Source organism: Bombina bombina, chromosome 3 (assembly GCF_027579735.1).
Source record: "Bombina bombina isolate aBomBom1 chromosome 3, aBomBom1.pri, whole genome shotgun sequence".
NCBI classification, from domain to species: Eukaryota; Metazoa; Chordata; class Amphibia; order Anura; family Bombinatoridae; genus Bombina; species Bombina bombina.
Window position 1 is genome coordinate 1,047,455,553 of NC_069501.1, and position 13,541 is coordinate 1,047,469,093.

Here is a 13,541-nt window from a genome sequence, read left to right on the forward strand (position 1 = left end):
AGAGGGGGAGGGAGATCAAAATAGAGGGAGGAGAGAAAACAAAAGAGAGGGGGAGAGAAGGACAAAAGAGAGGGGGAAGAGAGAGCACAAAAGAGAGGGGGAGAGAGCACAAAAGAGAGGGGGAGAGAGCGAAAAAGAGAGGGGGAGGGAGAGCAAAAGAGAGGGGGAGAGAGAGAGAGCAAAAGAGAGGGGGGATAGAGAGAGCAAAAGAGAGGGGGGAGAGAGAGCGCAAAAGAGGGGGAGAGAGAGCGCAAAAGAGAGGGGGAGAGAGCACAAAAGAGAGGGGGAGAGAGCGCAAAAGAGAGGGAGAGAGAGCACAAAAGAGAGGGGGAGAGAGAGCAAAATAGAGGGGGGAGAGAAAGCAAAAGAGAGGGTGAGAGAAGGAGCAAAAGAGAGGGGGGAGAGAAAGCACAAAAGAGAGGGGGGAGATAGAGCGCAAAAGAGAGGGGGAGAAAGAGCATAAAAGAGAGGGAGAGAGAGCACAAAAGAGAGGGGGAGAGAGCGCAAAAGAGAGGGGGAGAAAGAGCATAAAAGAGAGGGAGAGAGAGCACAAAAGAGAGGGGGAGAGAGCGCAAAAGAGAGGGGGAGAGAGAGCAAAAGAGAAGGGGAGAGAGAGAGAGCAAAAAAGAGAGGCGAGAGAGAGAGCAAAAGAGAGGGGGGAGAGAGAGCAAAAGAGAGGTGGAGTGAGAGAGAGTGCAAAAGAGAGGGGGAGAGAGCACAAAAGAGAGGGGGAGAGAGCGCAAAAGAGAGGGGGAGAGAGCGCAAAAGAGAGAGAGCGCAAAATAGAGGGGGAGAAAGCGCAAAAGAGAGGGGGAGAGAGCACAAAAGAGAGGGGGAAAGAGAGCAAGGGGTGGGACCACTGTACTGCAAAAAATGGCCCGTGTGAACAGGCTTTAGGAATAGTATATTAAATAATATATATATATATATATATATATATATATATATATACATTATTTAATAACATTCAGATACCCTGACAGTATACCGCGAAAGCGTCTCCACGCCAGTGCCTCCTTGTCTTCTGCTGCAGTTGTAGAAGCCCACCGGTGATATCTGTGAAACATGAGTTCGGGACTGGGGAGATATACAAGGATTCAAGGTAACACAGAGCGGAAGTACATACACAGTCCTAGTATTTTTCCACCCTTCGTTGGAGGATATTATCGGAACAATCTATGTTTAAGGCTAACTTGCAAATAGATTGGAACATTTGAAAGTTCGCTTGCAATACAGCTTGCATTACATTTATCAAGTGACTTGTATATCCTATTAGTGGTCTTTTTTGGTGGTATTAGTTTCTTTTATACAGAATTTTTGAATCCACTATTTTCTGGACAGAGATTGTGATAATTTTTATAATATATGTGACCGGTCACATCATAGCCATTTTATATAGCCTGTATGTGAAATAAATATTTATTTGCTTTATATACATATTTTGATGTCATACATTTTCAATTTAATTTGATATAATCTATCTCTATCTCTAGTTTTGTTAGCAGCTTTTTTAAAGCGCTAGTCTGTATTTCTCCCCACTTTTAAATACCTTTATTGGTGTGAATCTAAGGGCTACTCTTGGAGTAGGGTTAGGATTCCCAGAATTTTGTATTTTCTCCAGGAAGGTCTGGAGAATTGGTTTTCAGTCACTACTCTGAAAGGTCAGATTTCTGCTTTATCTATTCTGTTGCATAAGCGTATAGCGGTTGTGACAGAAGTTCAATTTTTTTGTCAGGCCTTGGTCAGAATCAGGCCTGTGTTTAAGTCGATTACTCCTCCTTGGAGTCTTAACCTTGTTCTTAAGGTTTTGCAGCAGGCTCAGTTTGAGCCAATGCATTCCATAGATATTAAATTATTATCATGGAAGGTTTTTTTTCTTGTTGCTATTTCTTCTGCAATGAGAGTTTCAGAACTCTCGGCTCTGCAGTATGATTCTCCTTACCTTATCTTTTAAGCAGATAAGTTGGTCCTACATACTAGGTTTTCTTCCTAAGGTGGTTTCAGTTAGGAATATTAATCAGGAAATTGTTGTTCCTTCTCTCTGTCCCAATCCTTCTTCTCATAAGGAGCGTCTGTTGCACAACTTAGATGTAGTGCTTGTTTAAAATTCTATTTACAGACGACTAAGGGTTTTCGCCAGTCCTCTGCCCTTTTTGCTTGTTTCTCGGGAAAGCATAAGGGTCAAAAGGCTACTGCTACCTCTCTTTCCTTTGGTTGAATGACTGGAGATTATTGGTAGGGGAGTGATACTTAACAGCTTTGCTGTGGTGCTCTTTGCTGCCTGCTGCTGGCCAGGAGAGATATTCCCACTAGTAATTGATGACGTTGCCTCACCATATCCGGAAATAAATACATTTATCAGGTAAGCATACATTTTGTTTTCCAAAAGTTATAGGATAGGTTTCAGGGCAAGACTTCTCAGAAGAAGGTTTCTTTTGTCAAATGTTCTGAAGAATTATTTAAAAGCTCATTATTCAATCAGTACTGGATCTGGAATCCATGGGAGTGATAGTTCTTGTTTCTCTGCTGGAACAGGGAAAGGGATTTTATACAAATCTCTTTATTGTTCCCAAGGAGGGGGGAATGTTCAGATCAGTTTTGGATCTAAAGGCTCTGAACAAGTTTGTCAAAGTATCAACTTTCAAATGAAGACTATTCGGTCTACTCTGCCTTTCATTCAGCAAGGGCAGTTTATGTCCACAATAGATTTAAAAGATGCTTACCTCCATATTCCAATCCAAAAATGTCTCTTTCAGTTTCTGAGGTTTGATTTTCTAGACAAGCATTTTCATTTTGTTGCTCTACTGTTTGGTATGGCTATAGCTCCAAGGATCTTTTGTCTGGCATGAGAGGTCAGGGAATAGCTGTGTTTCCTTACCTGGATGATATCTTAGTACTAGCTCCATCTTTACATTTAGCAGAATCTCACACCAACAGACTGTTGTTGTTTCTTCGTCAACATGGTTGGAGGATCAATTTGCTAAAGAGTTCTTTAGTTCTTTAGACAAAGGTTATTTTTCTGGGGTTCCAGATAGATTAAGTCTTTATGAGACTTTCTTTAACAGATCAAATTAGATTGAAGTTGGTTTTGGCCAGTAAAAATCTTCAGTCTCTCCAGTTTTTCACTGTTGCTCTTTCTATGGAGGTTCTAAGTCTTATAATTGCAGCTTCGGCTGCTATTCCATTTCATATGAGAGCATTCAGCTTTGTATGCTTTGACAGTGGTGCAAAGATCATACTCTGTTGTCTCAGAGAATTTTTCTAGATCTAAAAACAAGACAGTCTCTGTATTGGTGGCAGGATCACCAGCATATTTTGCAGGGGGCTTATTTTGCTCATTCTAATTGGTTTGTGATCACTACAAATCCAAGTCTTTCAGGATTAGGAGCTGTTTGGGGGTCTCTGATAGCGCAGGGAGTCAAGGTTGCCTATAAACGTCTTTGTACAATTTTCAGAGCTCTTCAAGCTTGGCCCTTGCTGAGAGGAGAATATTTACTCTCAATCCTTTAGCCCTGAGGGAAGTTTCTCAAATTCTTTGAATGGATTTGCACAGTTGTCAGTTCCTTCATCCAGGGGAATGGCCTCTTCATCTGAAAGTGTTCAGTCAGATTGTAGATCTTTGGGGTTTTCCAGAAGTAGATCTGATGGCCTCTCGGTTGAACAACAAACTTCCTAGGTACTTGGCAAGGTCAATGGATCCTCAGGAAAATCAAAATGAAACTTTTGTTGTTCCCATACAGCATGCAATTTTAACAGACTTTTCAATTCACTTCTATTATCAAATTTAGGCCTAGATTTAGAGTTGGGCGTAGCCGTCAAAACCAGCGTTAGAGGCTCCTAACGCTGGATTTTAACGCCCTCTGGTATTTAGAGTCAGTCATTAAAGGGTCTAACGCTCACTTTCCAGCCGCGACTTTTCCATACAGCAGATCCCCTTACGTCAATTGCGTATCCTATCTTTTCAATGGGATCTTTCTAACTCCGGTATTTAGAGTCGTGTCTGGAGTGAGCGTTAGAAATCTAACGACCAAACTCCAGCCGCAGAAAAAAGTCAGTAGTTAAGAGCTTTCTGGGCTAACGCCGGTTTATAAAGCTCTTAACTACTGTGCTCTACAGTACACTAACACCCATAAACTACCTATGTACCCCTAAACCGAGGTCCCCCCACATCACCGCCACTCTATTAAAATTTTTTAACCCCTAATCTGCCGACCGCCAGCTACGTTATCCTTATGTACCCCTAATCTGCTGCCCCTAACACCGCCGACCCCTATATTATATTTATTAACCCCTAATCTGCCGCCCCCGCTATCGCTGACCCCTGCATATTATTATTAACCCTTAATCTGCTGCTCCGTACACCGCCGCTACTTACATTATCCCTATGTACCCCTAATCTGCTGCCCCTAACACCGCCGACCCCTATATTATATTTATTAACCCCTAATATGCCCCCCACAACGTCGCCTCCACCTTCCTACACTTATTAACCCCTAATCTGACGATCGGACCGCACCGCTACTATAATAAAGTTATTAACCCCTAATCCGCCTCACTCCCGCCTCAATAACCCTATAATAAATAGTATTAACCCCTAATCTGCCCTCCCTAAAATCGCCGACACCTAACTTCAAACATTAACCCCTAATCTGCCGACCGGAGCTCACCGTTATTCTAATAAATTTTTTAACCCCTAAAGCTAAGTCTAACTCTAACACTAACACCCCCCTAAGTTAAATATAATTTAAATCTAACTAAATAAATTAACTTTTATTATATAAATTATTCCTATTTAAAGCTAAATACTTACCTGTAAAATAAACCCTAATATAGCTACAATATAAATAATAATTATATTGTAGCTATTTTAGGATTAATATTTATTTTACAGGCAACATTGTATTTATTTTAACCAGGTACAATAGCTATTAAATAGTTAAGAACTATTTAATAGCTAAAATAGTTAAAATAATTACAAAATTACCTGTAAAATAAATCCTAACCTAAGTTACAATTAAACCTAACACTAGACTATCAATAAATAAATTAATTAAATACAATACCTACAATTATCTACAATTAAACCTAACACTACACTATCAATAAATTAATTAAATACAATATCTAAAAATAACTACAATGAAATAAACTAACTAAAGTAAAAAAATAAAAAAGAACTAAGTTACAAAAAATAAAAAAATATTTACAAACATCAGAAAAATATTACAACAATTTTAAACTAATTACACCTACTCTAAGCCCCCTAATAAAATAACAAAGCCCCCCAAAATAAAAAAATGCCCTACCCTATTCTAAATTACTAAAGTTCAAAGCTCTTTTACCTTACCAGCCCTGAACAGGGCCCTTTGCGGGGCATGCCCCAAAGAATTCAGCTCTTTTGCCTGTAAAAAAAACACATGCAATACCCCCCCCCAACATTACAACCCACCACCCACATACCCCTAATCTAACCCAAACCCCCCTTAAATAAACCTAACACTAAGCCCCTGAAGATCTTCCTACCTTATCTTCACCATACCAGGTTCACCAATCGATCCAGAAGAGTTCCTACGATGTCTTGATCCAAGCCCAAGCGGGGGGCTGAAGAGGTCCATGATCCGGCTGAAGTCTTCATCCAAGTGGGAGCTGAAGAGGTCCATGATCCGGCTGAAGTCTTCATCCAAGCGGGAGCTGAAGAGGTCCATGATCCGGCTGAAGTCTTCTATCAACGGCATCTTCAATCTTCTTTCTTCCGGATCCATCTTGCAGACCTCCGACGCGGAACATCCTGCTGGCCCGACGGACTACCGAGGAATGAAGGCTTCTTTAAGGGACGTCATCCAAGATGGCGTCCCTCGAATTCCGATTGGCTGATAGGATTCTATCAGCCAATCGGAATTAAGGTAGGAATATTCTGATTGGCTGATGGAATCAGCCAATCAGAATCAAGTTCAATCCAATTGGCCGATCCGATCAGCCAATCAGATTGAGCTCGCATTCTATTGGCTGATCAGCCAATCGGATTGAACTTGATTCTGATTGGCTGATTCCATCAGCCAATCAGAATATTCCTACCTTAATTCCGTAAGTAGCAGTGGTTTACGGAGCGGCAGATTATAGGTTAATAATAATATGCAGGGGTCAGCGATAGCGGGGCGGCAGATTAGGGGTTAATAAGTTTAAGGTTAGGGGTGTTTAGACTCGGGGTATATGTTAGAGTGTTAGGTGCAGACGTAGGAAGTGTTTCCCCATAGGAAACAATGGGGCTGCGTTAGGAGCTGAACGCGGCTTTTTTGCAGGTGTTAGGTTTTTTTCCAGCTCAAACAGCCCCATTGTTTTCTATGGGGGAATCGTGCACGAGCATGTTTTTGAGGCTGGCCGCGTCCGTAAGCAACTCTGGTATCGAGAGTTGCAGTGGCGTTAAATATGCCTAACACAGCCATTCTGTGAACTCTCAATACCAGAGTTATTTAAAAGGTGCGGCCAGAAAAAAGCCAGCGTTAGCTATGCGGGTCGTTACCGACAAAACTCTAAATCTAGGCCCTACTTTGCACATATACCTCTAGTTATTGGCTTACCATATATGCTCACCTAGCTTTCAGTAATGGAGTGCTGCTCTGGAGGTGACAACTATATGTTTAACCCCATTGCAATAGTTAAATTAGCAGACCTGGAGATTTTGTTCTAATAATTATCTCTCCCTTCTCTCTCTTTCTCCACTCCCTCCTCTTCAAGCTCTATTTTTACCCTTTCCCTTCTCTCTCAGGTCATATCTTCTCTTTACATTCTTTCTTTCCCCTCTCTCATATCTCTTCACTCTTTCCTTTTTTTCTCCACTCTCTTCTAACTCTATTTTCTTCTTCACTTTCATTTTTCCTCTCCAATCTCTCTCTTTCTCTGCATCTGTTTACACTTTTCAGAAGTAAGAATCTAAGCACTAATGGGGTCCCTATAGCCCTAGAGGAATAACATATCCTTGCCCTTTCATGGATTTATAATATCCCTTTAGATAATATTTTTAGCACATACCCCAAAATGTATGTTTGTCTGTGCTGCAATAAGAAAGTAAATTGTGGAAATACAATGTGCTAACTTTGCTATTTGCAACACGCCACCAAGCTTTGGACAGTGAGTGAATGTTGATTCAACACTCACTCACTATCTTTCACTCGCCACTGTTAAATTTCCATCCACCTATGGCTAGTGGACGAGTGGAAATTTTGAGCCCTATTTTACATTAACATTATCACATATATATATATATATATTTATTTATTAGATAATAAAATTTAGAATTTTTTTATGTGAAGAACATAGGAATGTAATATATGCATAACGCCCTTTGGGTTTCCCAATGTAGGTCTAACGCGTGTTGGGTTAGCGCACATAAAACTTACTTATCTTAAGGCACAATATTAAAATATTAAATATGAAGTATTAAAAACTATTAATAATTATTATATATTATATATATATTATATATATATTTTAGGATTTATTTTTTTACAGTATCTATAATTATTATAACTAATATTTTTTAATATTTTATATTTAATATTTCAATAACGGGACTTAAGATAACTACGTTTTCATGTGCGCTAACCCGACACCGCCTACATTACGAAACCCAAAGTGCGTTAGGCATATTTCTTTCATGTAATTGGCAAGAGTCCATGAGCTAATGACGTATGGGATATACAATCCTACCAGGAGGGGCAAAGTTTCCCAAACCTCAAAATGAATATAAATACACCCCTCACCACACCCACAATTCAGTTGTACAAACTTAACCTCCCTATGGAGGTGGTGAAGTAAGTTTGTGCTTGATTTTCTTCTGTGATATGCGCTTCTCAGTATTTTGAAGCCCGTTTCCTCTCAGGGTACAGTGAATGTCAGAGGGATGTGAAGAGAGTATCGCCTATTGATTTTATGGTTTTCCTCACGGGAAATCTTTTCAAAGGTTCTCTGTTATCGGTCATAGAGATTCATCTCCTACCTCCCTTTTCAGATACTGTTACTGTTTCAGTACTGGTTTGGCTATCTACTATATGTGGATGGGTGTCTTTCAGTAAGTATGTTTTTTTTACTTAAGACACTCTATGGTTTGGCACTTTATGTATTAATATAAAGTTCTAAATATATGTATTGTACTTATATTTGCCATGAGTCAGGTTTATGTATATTTCCTTTTGCAGACTATCAGTTTCATATTTGGGAAAAAATATATTCAGGAAAATATTTTTCTTACCTGGGGTATAGTCTTTTTTCAAATTGACTGCTTTTTCATAAAATTTTTGTGGGCAAAATTAGGCTTGCGAGGTCGCAAAATGCTGATGTTTATTGCGTTATTTTTGGCACAAGAATATTTTTGCCATGAAGGTACGTCCGGTGACGCAAATTCGTCATTTCCGGCGTCTTAGTTGACGCCAAGTTTCCTTGCACACGGTTGCGTCTGCAATGATGCGAGTGTGTCATTTCCGGATGTTGTTAGCGCCAAAAAAATTCCTTTTGCGTTGTGCGTCATACTTGGCACCAAATAATTTCATTATTTAAAACCCCATTTCCTATATGCCTCTTGCCTTTTTCTATGTTCAGAGGGCTATGCTGTTTGCATTTTTTCCCATTCCTGAAACTGCCAAATAAATAAATTGATAATTTTGCTTTATAAGTAGTTTTTTCTCTTACATTTGCAAGATGTCTTAATCTGATCCTGTCTCAGAAACCACTGTTGGAACCCTGCTGCCTTAGAACAATTCTACCAAAGCTAAGTGTATCTGTTGTAAATTTGTGGAGATTATATCTCCAGCTGTCGTATGTAATAGTTGTCATGATAAGCTTTTACATGCAGAGAATGTATCCATCAGTACTAGTACAATACCTGTTGTTCCTTCAACATCTAATGTACATGATATCAGAAGCTCCTACCTCAGATATTGACACTGACAAATCTACTTATCTATTTAAAATGGAGTATATTCGTTCCTTGTTAAAAGAGGTGTTGATTACTTTGGATATTGAGGAAACTAGTCCTCTTGATACTAAAACTAGTAAACATTTAAATTCTGTTTATAAACCTCCTGTGGTTACTCCAGAGGTTTTTCCAGTTCCTGGTGCTATTTCTGATATGATTTCTAAGGAATGGAATAGACCTTGTACTTCTTTTATCCCTTCTTCAAGGTTTAAAAAATTGTATCCTTTGCCAGCAGTTAGATTGGAGTTTTGGGAAAAGATAGCCAAAGTTGATGGGGCTATTTCTACTCTTGCCAAACGAACTACTATTCTTATGGAAGATAGTACTTCCTTTAAGGACCCTTTAGATAGGAAACTTGAATCTTATATAAGGAAAGCTTATTTATATTCTGGCTATCTTCTCAGGCCTGCCATTTCTATGGCTGATGTTGCAGCTACATCATCTTTTTGGTTGGAAAGTTTAGTGCAACAGGAAATAGATCCTCATTTGTCTAGCATTGTTCGCTTGCTTCAACAGGCTAATCATTTTATCTGTGATGCCATTTTTTATATCATCAAAATTGATGTTAGATCTATGTCTTTAGCTATTTTAGCTAGAAGAGCTTTGTGGCTCAAATATTGGAATGCTGACATGGTATCTAAGTCTAGATTACTATCTCTTTCTTTTCAAGGTAATAATTTATTTGATTCGCAGTTGGATTCAATTATTTCAACTGTCACTGGGGGGAGGGAGTTTTTTTGCCTCAGGATAAAAGACCTAAGGGTTAATCTAAAGCTTCTAACCATTTTTGTTCCTTTCAACAGAATAAGGAACAGAAACCCAATCCTTCCCCCAAAAAATCCAATTGGAAACCTTCTTCGAGTTGGAATAAATCCAAGCTGTTTAAGAAACCAAAGCCAGCCCCCAAGTCTGCATTAAGGTGCGGCCCTCATACCAGCTCAGCTGGTGGGGGGCAGAATAATTTTTTTCCGAAGCATATGGACAGATTCTGTCCAAAATCAATGGATTCAGAGTATTGTCTCTCAAGGGTATCGAATAGGATTCAGAGTAAGACCTCCTGTGAGAAGATTTTTTCTCTCACGCATCCCAGCAAATCCAGTAAAAGCTCAGGCTTTCCTGAAGTGTGTTTCAGACCTGGAGGTTTCAGGGGTAATCATGCCGGTTCCTCTTCAGGAACAAGGTCTGGGGTTTTATTCAAATCTATTCATTGTCCCAAAGAAAGAAAATTCATTCAGACCAGTTCTGGATCTGAAAATTTTGAATCGTTATGTAAGAGTACCAACTTTCAAGATGATGACTATAAGGACTATTCTGTCTTTTGACAGGATGCTTACCTTCATATTTAGATTCATCCAGAACATTATCAGTTCCTGAGATTCTCTTTTCTAGACAAGCATTACCAATTTGTTGCTCTTCCATTTGGCCTAGCAACAGCTCCAAGAATCTTTTCAAAGGTTCTGGGTGCCCTACTCTCTGTAATCAGAGAACAGGGTATTGCTGTGTTTCCTTATTTGGATGATATCTTGGTACTAGCTCAGTCTTTACATTCTGCAGAATCTCACACAAATCAACTAGTGTTGTTTCTTCGAAAACATGGTTGGAGGATCAATTTACCAAAAAGTTTCTTGATTCCTCAGACAAAGGTCACCTTTTTAGGTTTACAGATAGATTCAGTGTCCATGACTCTGTCTCTAACAGACAAGAGACGTTTGAAATTGGTTGCAGAATGTCGGCACCTTCATTCTCAGTCATTCCCTTCAGTGGCTATGTGCATGGAAGTTTTAGGCCTCATGACTGCAGCATTGGACGCTATTCCTTTTGCTCATTTTCACATGAGACCTCTCCAGCTTTGTATGCTGAATCAATGGTTTCGGGATTATACAAAGATATCACAATTAATATCCTTAAATCCCAAAGTTCGACACTCTCTGACGTGGTAGTTAAATCACCAGCATTTAGTTCAAGGGGCCTCTTTAGTTTGGCCGACCTGGACTGTGATCACAACAGATGCGAGTCTTTCAGGTTGGGGAGCTGTCTGGGGATCTCTGACAGCACAAGGGGTTTGGGAATCTCAAGAGGTGAGATTACCAATCAATATTTTAGAACTCTGTGCAATTCTCAGAGCTCTTCAGTTTTGGCCTCTGTTGAAGAGAGAACTGTTCATTTATTTTCAGACAGACAATATTACAACGGTGGCATATGTCAATCATCACGGTGGGACTCACAGTCCCCAAGCTATGAAAGAAGTATCTCGGATACTTGTTTGGGCGGAATCCAGCTCCTGTATAATTTCTGCGGTTCATATCCCAGGTGTAGACAATTGGGAGGCGGGTTATCTCAGCCGTCAGACTTTACTTCCAGGGGAGTGGTCTCTCCATCCGGATGTGTTTTCTCAGATTGTTCAGATGTGGGGTCTTCCAGAAATCGATCTGAAGGCTTCTCATCTAAACATGAAACTTCCCAGATACCTGTCCAGGTCCAGGGATTCTCAGGCGGAAGCAGGGGATGCGCTGACACTTCCTTGGTGTTATCAACCTGCTTATATCTTCCCGCCTCGAGTTCTTCTTCCAAGAGTGATCTCCAAAATGATCATGGAACAATCATTTGTGTTGCTGGTGGCTCCAGCATGGCCCCACAGGTTTTGATATGCGGATCTTGTTCGGATGTCCAGTTGCCAACCTTGGCCACTTCCGTTAAGGCTGGACCTACTGTCTCAAGCTCTGTTTTTCCATCAGGATCTCAAATCATTAAATTTGAAGGTATGGGAATTGAATGCTTAGTGCTAAGTCATAGAGGTTTCTCTGACTCAGTAATTAATACTATGTTACAAGCTCGTAAATTTGTCTCTAGGAAGATTTATTATCGAGTTTGGAAGACTTACATTTCATGGTGTTCTTCTCATAAATTCTCTTGGCATTCTTTTAGAATTCCTAGAATTTTACAGTTTCTTCAGGATGGTTTGGATAAACTTTTGTCTGCAAGTACTTTGAAGGGACAAATCTCTGCTCTTTCTGTTTTATTTCACAGAAAGATTGCTACTCTTCCTGATATTCACTGTTTTGCTCAGGCTTTAGTTCGTATTAAGCCTGTCATTAAATCAATTTTTCCTCCTTGGAGTCTTAATTTGGTTTTGAGGGCGTTACAGGCTCCTCCATTTGAGCCTATGCACTCTTTGGACATTAAACTACTTTCTTGGAAAATGTTGTTCCTTTTGGCCATCTCTTCTGCTAGAAGAGTTTCTGAGCTTTCTGCTCTTTCTTGTGAATCTCCTTTTCTGATTTTTCATCAGGATAATGCAGTTTTGCGGACTTCATTTAAGTTCTTACCTAAGGTTGTGAATTCTAACAATATTAGTAGAGAAATTGTTGTCCCTTCCTCGTGTCCTAATCCTAAGAATTCTTTGGAAAAATCCTTACATTCTTTGGATGTGGTGAGAGCTTTGAAATATTATGTTGAAGCTACTAAAGATTTCAGAAAGACTTCTAGTCTTTTTGTTATATTTTCTGGTTCTAGGAAAGGCCAGAAGGCTTCTGCAATTTCCTTGGCCTCTTGGTTAAAGCTTTTGATTCATCAAGCTTATTTAGAGTTGGGTCAGGCCCCGCCTCAGAGAATTACAGCTCATTCTACTAGATCAGTCTCCACTGCGTGGGCTTTTAAGAATAAAGCTTCAGTTGATCAGATTTACAAAGCGGCAACTTGGTCCTCTTTGCATTCATTTGCTAAATTCTACCGTTTTTATGTATTTGCTTCTTCAGAAGCAGTTTTTGGTAGAAAAGTTCTTCAGGCAGCTGTTTCAGTTTGATTCTTCTGCTGATGTTATAAGTTTTTCTTTTCTTCATCAGAATAACTTATATTTTGGGTTGTGGATTAATTTTTCAGCATATGGCTGTTGTTTATTTTTATCCCTCCCTCTCTAGTCACTCTTGCGTGGAGTTCCACATCTTGGGTATTTGATATCCCATACGTCACTAGCTCATGGACTCTTGCCAATTACATGAAAGAAAGCATAATTTATGTAAGAACTTACCTGATAAATTCATTTCTTTCATATTGGCAAGAGTTCATGAGGCCCACCCTTTTCTTATGGGGATTATGATTTTTTTGTATAAAGCACAATTATTTCCAGATTCCTTTGTTGATGCTTTTTACTCCTTTCTTTATCACCCCACTACTTGGCTATTCATTAAACTGACTAAAGAAGTGTGTGTAAACTGATATAAAGCTAAACCAGATAAGCCACTCTCCTAATTGCACTTCTCACAACTTGTGCAATCAAATCTAGGGAAATCTAAACTTAAACAGGGGTTGGAGGTGGCGCCCAAGGCTGTCTGGTCAAATTAATTATATTGTGTATATTACAAATGTTATATATAAAAATAAAAAATATAAATGTAAATAATATATGACATTTTGGACAATAGTTACAATAAGGCAATCAGCTGCTGGCTAATAATAAATATAAAATTCTCTTTATTACAACATACAATCAATCTTACATTCAATATTCCATTGGTCTGTATAGATAAAACTCGCTACGACACCGGTGTCAGAACCAATTTAAATTTAAAAA